The sequence below is a fragment of the Leptinotarsa decemlineata genome, unplaced genomic scaffold (assembly GCF_025532065.1).
Source record: "Leptinotarsa decemlineata unplaced genomic scaffold, Ldec_3_MD MMD2_P_RNA_scaffold_11, whole genome shotgun sequence".
Taxonomy (NCBI): Eukaryota; Metazoa; Arthropoda; class Insecta; order Coleoptera; family Chrysomelidae; genus Leptinotarsa; species Leptinotarsa decemlineata.
This window is the reverse complement of record NW_027412525.1, coordinates 4062949-4070185: the sequence shown is the minus strand read 5'-3', so window position 1 is coordinate 4070185 and position 7237 is coordinate 4062949.

Here is a 7237-nt window from a genome sequence, read left to right as displayed (position 1 = left end):
CATTACTTGGACCTTCAATGATATGCAGCTATTTGTCAGTTGTTTACTTGCCTCAAAAACTATTTTGAAGTTAATGTATTTTGAAAAACACTTTATTGTGAGATTTTCACTAGAACAGATTAACAAATCCGCAACACGTGTTTCGCTGCACCGTAGCTTTTTCAAGCGTGTTCACTAACAAACTGAATTCTACATACATTGTGATTTATATATACTTTTTGAAATTTTACTATCTACCTAGAAACTAATAATATTCTAGGAACTAATTAATGACTAGGTCAACTAATTATCTCACAATAAAGTGTGAATGTGATGAAAATCTATGATAATGTATTTTGAAAAACAAGTATCGGCCAACTCTGTCTTATATTTTAAAGTTAATAAATATAACAGTTTATTTAATAAATATAATAAAACGTATTTAATAGAAACAAAATCACTTTTACAAGAAACAAAACACACTACGCCTATGCAGATAAGGATGCTTGATAATGATGAAACCGAATGACTAGTTATGGCATTTTAAAGACGCAAATATAATAGACCTGCGAAGTATTGATCAGTTTACCGATGTTTTAAAGTACATCCTATCGATATGCATAAGCTATCTTGTTACGGGGGCAAATTTTATGGAATCATCTTACTTTTCAATTATTTACAATGGCGATGCATAGACAATAAAAATGACCCCGGTAAGAATTTAGTTCTAACATTTAACATTGTTGCCGTTAGCTCTCAGTTCAATTTTCATATGAGTTACCTTCGATTGAAAATTGTTATAGTATACCTAAAATTGTTACTCAAGATAAAATATATCTATGTTACTATCTTCATTCAGGTTTGAAGGACGTCGTAGTTTGGAACTGCATCCTAACGTTTCGCCAGCACGAGTGGATGTCTTCTTCAGATGTTTGTTCATCTTGATAATTCAAAGATGACTGGTGATTTCTAGTTCGTGGGTTGTATTTGTGTTGACTCAGGTAATGTCTCTCTTGTTGATGCGTTGCTATTGGCCGAAGTGTTATTACCTGTTAATGACGTAACATTGCATTGCGCTGTTGCCACTTCAGCATCTTTTAATATGAGATTCCAAATCCGGTTAAGCGTTACCGCCTCATATTTTCTGATATAGTTTTCCGTGTGTTTATGGATTTCGATGGCTTTCCGTATAAGCCGATTGTGATATCCATTATCGTGGGTAAGTAGTTAGGATGCAGTTCCAAATTACAACCGTCTTCAAACCATAATGAAGATAGTAACACTGAAAATCTCGGGCGTGAAACCTTAACCAATTTATAAAATATATTTGTTTTCAATGGCACAATTCTGAATTCTGAAAACATCTTCCGTATTCCATCTTTAAAAAAGGTAACAGGTTTGACACGAAAAAGTACAGAGCCATTTCATCACTAGCAAATTTCAATAAATTACTAGAATGGATTCAATCACCAACTTGATTAATGCCTTCTAATTGAAATGAGAAATATTATTGGAAAAGATCAGTTTTACGGAAAGAAAGCTTTTTGGCTTTCTACAGAAAAAAATAAATATTACAGTAATAACTCTGTAAAAATATGCACTGCACACACAAAAATTTTTTACAGATACAAACTGGAAGAAATATCCCTTTCGAAATAATAACTCCCGCATGAACATTGAATTACATGAACGGAAAACACGCTTTCAAAACAACTACTTCCAGAATAACAATGAATTTCCTCAAAGAAAAAAATTATTTTAAAGGACTCCTTTCAAATGAACGTTGAACTACACAAATTCAAGTTTTCTCATTCAGTTTGTACAAATATTCATCATGGTATTGAAAGAGATAATTCGTAGGAACTCGAAGTTTTGGGAGAAGACACTTGTCTTATCACTTCATCAGCATCATTTTGTTTGGATAACATTATAAGACGAAGATGTCATTTTTTCATAACATTTCGACTTTGTCACTGGAAGAGACAACTCTGCACTTGTCATGAATAACAGTACGGTTAAATTCAGTTAGTTTTTTTCCTTTAGTGTAATGTTCATGTGAAAGTAGTTGTTTGAAAAGGGTTTTTTCTTCCAGTTCGTATTTTAAAGAAACTTCTACGCATGATCTACATATCTTTATGAAAAGTTTTCATTGTTATTATTGTCTTTCTTCCATTCTTCAGAAGTTTCCCAGCTTTTTATTCAATAATGAAGGAATGAAAGCCGAAATCTTTTTCTAAAAAATAACTTATCTTCCCAGAATATGTTTTGTTTTCAATGTTCGCTGAAGTGACAAATTAGTCAATAGACAAATTGTTGAAGTTTATTTTTTAATGCTTCAGATTATTTTTTGAATAAAGCTCTATAAAATCACTTGAATTGAAGGTACTTGAAAGTACTCTGAATTGAAGAGTAAGAGTACCTTCAAGCTTCTTGCTATTCTCACAAATTATTATCAAACTTCAAGTAGTCGATTTTCTATTTTGTCTAAAAGCCTGAATGCCGAAAACATTCGAAAATATATATACCTATATGTGTTTAATTTTAAAGACATAGATAAGTCACAAAATTACTGATTATTAAGTCAATTTCAAGTTCATTAAGAAAAAATTAAGATTCATAACCACGCTAAGATATAATTAATGTTCGAAACAAGCTGATTAACGGTAAAACAGATTTTTTTTTTTTTAAGTAGATTACACTCATTTTGCACTCTGAATGTAGAGGTTACGGTTGGTGCTTAAACTAAACCAGATGTTGAATAGAACTGGCCAATACTTGATGAAAATCCATAATAAAAAACTAAGGGTTTTGTAAAACCCTTTTATAGTAAAAAGCATACAATAAACTGTATTGATTAGTTTTTCAAACCAGATATGTCTAATACGACAAGTTGCAGAAGCAAAAATCTCATTAAATACACAACTGAGTAAATGGTGAGATTTTGTGAAACTTGAAAGGATGAGTATGAAGAAAACTGTAATCAGTTAGTTACAAGAAACCGTGTAGAATGTATAGTATTTCCAATACCAATTGGAACAGCACAGAGAAGGAATTCCCGCCTCGACATAGGCGTCGGCATATTATTTTTCAGAGGGAGTTTTTCAGTTACTTATTCTTACAATCATAGCAATTGATCACTCCATGAAAAAGTTATCTCAACTGAATTTTTCCACCATAGGTAATTATGAAAAACTTCGAACTATAAGGTAGTTGATTTCCGAGTCGAAAACTATAAAATACAATGAAAACACAAATAATCACACAGAATTCTCGTCAAACATATATTTACAAAATAATAGAGGCCAACAAAATTACTAGAAAAATCAAAATTCTTCTTCGCTATATTCGGATGAGGTGGAATCATCATCGGCTTGAATATCGATCGGATTTATGGAACTTTGCAAATAATATTTGTTCTCTTCTTTTATAACGTGGGCCACACAGTTCTTCCACACATCACTATTACCTACTTCATTCAACACTCGCCTTATATTGTCAAGCACTATAGCATTCAAAGTCGGTGACTGATTATATTTCCACAAGATTTCTTTCATTGTGGCCCAAACCATTTCAATTGGATTGAACACACAATAGTATGGAGGCAAACGTAAGAGAATATGACCACGTGTATTCACACATCGAATCAATAATATATTCTTTTTTGAAATTACGTTGTTTTATGGTCGCCAGTAATACCTTTTCCGTTGGAATCTTTTCGGATATTTCCATGTCATGATTTCGCATGAAATCAACAATATCTGCTTTTTTGTGTTATTGTTTGGTATTGTAGTCAATAACCGAGAATGATACGAAGCGTTATCCATAACAATAACCGAGTTTGAAGGAATATTTGAGAGAAGCTGCTCACTGAACCAGGTTTCGAATAAAGCCGCAGTCATATCTTCGTGGTAATCAGCAGACGAATCTTTTATATTTTTGTCCGACAGAAGCAAAGCGTTTAGGTACGAAACCACTTTTATTGCCGGCATGCAAAATTATAACACGTTTTCCCCTTGAGGAAGGTGTGTTCAACGCACAATACTTGGTTTCGTCTACCCAGCCATATTTGACAACATCATAGGTGTCAAACAACGTTTCGTTGAGGCAGAATATATGTCTGCTGGATTCTCAGTAGCTTTTCATTCGCCTCAAATATTCTTGTCGGAGTTGAACAATGCGTGTCTATTCCATTATGACCATCCGATTGTCCAATTTTTTATATTTGAAACCACAAGACAATAAGACACCTCGTAGAGTTTCTAAAGATTTGTATTTGTAATCGACATAGTCGAGTAATTTATACCAAATCATTTCCAAAGATGGTACTTCATTTTTTTGTATATACCATAAATTGTTCGCCGAATCACATCTTTTGTAGCACACCATCAACGTTTGCGAATTTTTCATTCCTTTGTTTTCGTTTCATTGCATAGTCAATGACATCCCCTATTTTAATGACTCGAAGAACTGTTGAACGAGATAATTTCGTTAACTCGCATATTCTTTTCACAATAGCATTCTGTGAAGTGTGACAATTTTCCTTCTTCAAGCATTCATGAATATTTAAAATTACTTTCTGAACTTGACCATGTAAATCCTTATTTTCAAATTCCGGATCCCTGTCGATTGACACAGATTCCTCACACTTAATGTTATCATTTGTTTCAAAAGGTCTCCAGAAAGCTATATTGATGAAAGTACCCAAAAACACTAAGATTTTCATAAAAATCGGTTTAAACGATGAGATTGGAACCTTTGGTGTAAAAGTTGAAAACCGTTTCTATTGATCAATTACCCTAACACCAAACTGATGTTTTTGTACTTGACGCGCGTTTCGCCAACAAGGTTAGGAGAAGCAAATTGATACCGAATCTAAAGACAAGGGTTAGCTGTTTATATACCTGAAGTTTTTTGGTCAGATGTGGACTTTGTTTGTTAAATGATGATTATCCTAATTGATTTTTCGGTAATTACCTAGTGGAACCACTACCTGAAAATTAATTTGTCAACAATAGATTAAAGATCGGACAAATTAATAATAATTTAAAAACACAGCTCACGACAAATGTGTTTCCTTGCTGGCAGCCATACTCTTTTCAAAATTGTCAATTCTGGACAATAATATGAAAAATATGAAAAGTACAGAATATGAAATAACGAAGCAATTTTTATCAAACTATTCCAAACCGTTCCTTGATTTCATAGAAATCAACTCATTATAACACTGACCTCTAGTACAATCACAGAACAATATTCACAAAAGAGAATACTGCAATTTTGAGAACAATTACAGAACCCCTTATAACTCACAGAACGCACCCTCTTGCGGTTTCAAGGGAAGCATAAAATTATATTATTGATTATTCTAGACTACCCTCATGCTTGAAAGAACGAATCAATAGATAGCCTGGGAGTAGACGATTGAATAATGCAGTTGGAAGGTTTCTTCATAAAAATATCATATAATAAGAACATTACCGTTGAAAGTTTCGAGAATATAAGGCAGATAACGTTCGAAGAGAAACCACCGAGATACATAAAATTTCAGTTAAAATTTCCTACAATGAATTGTTGCTAAGGTGACAATGAACGCAATGCGTATAATTTCGATTAAAGGTGAGATTATTACAGTTTTCAATTACTAGAAGAAATTCACTAAGGTAAGGTCTGGACTCAGCTGACCATACCATGAACCTCTATCCATTGTCTGAAAAATATTTATTTGTGGGGAAAGTGACTTTTTGACTTTCTACTTCTCCATCTTGAAACAAATGTATGAATCTCCCAAAGAAAGGAAAAGAGCAATCGATTTCAAAAAAGTAACTGCATACAAAGATATGTAGATCATGCAAAAAAGTTACTTTCAGACAGAAACTGGGAGAAAAAGCCCTCTCGAAACAGCTACTTTCATATAAACACTGAATTATACAAAAAACACCTTTCTCTATTCAGTTTGTTTTCCAATTATTCGTTATGGAATTGACTCAGATATCATTTACAGGATTGCTACACAATATAGTATGAAAGAGGTAAAATTTATTTTACATGGAACACTGTCATCCTCACTGCTAGACATCCGATGTTTCGCCATAAGACCTTATCAGCTCTTTAGTACCAATTCTGGATAACATTATAAGATAAAAAACGCATTTCATATGTTCATTACTGGAGTTTTTCCTAACATTAAACCGTTATTTCAACACCTTGACACGTGTTTCGATCACCAAGTGATCATCTTCAAGAGGAAGAACAAAAATCAAACAACAACAGTTTTGATCTTCCTCCTGAAGATGATCACTTGGTGATCGTAACACGTATCGAGGTGTTAAAATAACTGATTGGTGTTGGAAAAAACTCCAGTAATATTCATTACTACACCAGAGGTTCCAAACAGTGCATCACAAATTCATGTGTTCTTCTGAAAAACGAATATTCTTGATTTTCATCAACACTTTCAGGATTTATATTCCGTGTACATACTATTATTCAGCAAAGTATTAGACGATGATTACCCTATCAACTCTGCAGTCATTAAGATGGTAATCTTGCATCTTGAACATCTAACAACCTCATCATCGTCTAATCATTTGGAATCTCTTCAGTATGCCGTTATGACTGACAAAGAGGATATTTCAGTAGAAGGTCCGCAGGTAAGATTCTAGAGATGTACATTTCGGCAACTCTTGGTCGGAGGGTGCAGTTAATACCTTGCACCCATGGGAGGGCACATCTCTTAAATTCGTCACAGTAGAACTACTTCCCAAGCCATACATTGGTGTTGCTGACATACCTGTCAAAGGTAGTCGCAGACTGATCAGGTACTCACTAGATCGAGGAAACTTCAACTATTCATCACAAATGAATTCAGCTCTGGTAGTAGAGCACATGCCTACGTACTTTCTAAAAGAAGATTTGGATGAAATTTTCTGGGGACACTAGTCAACAAGTACAATTCAACGCTATAGACACCCAAGCATTCCTTTTCTCTAACGAAGTGAAATAAACAGAACCGGGCAGAATAATGTCAGCGCACACAGTTCCGCTAGCTGCCTCGGGTATCAAATTCCATACAGCTTGTCAAATCTGGGAAAAGACTTGGGAATTATCTCTCTCTGTCGCTCTCATATTCTTCTAACTACGCACATATAGTGGACGGGACCATAACGGAATTCAGAAAACTTTTCTCACATTTGACAAACTGTACTGATACGTCTTGGCACAATCACGATACTGGAATAGCATAGGCAGCTTCTCAGAA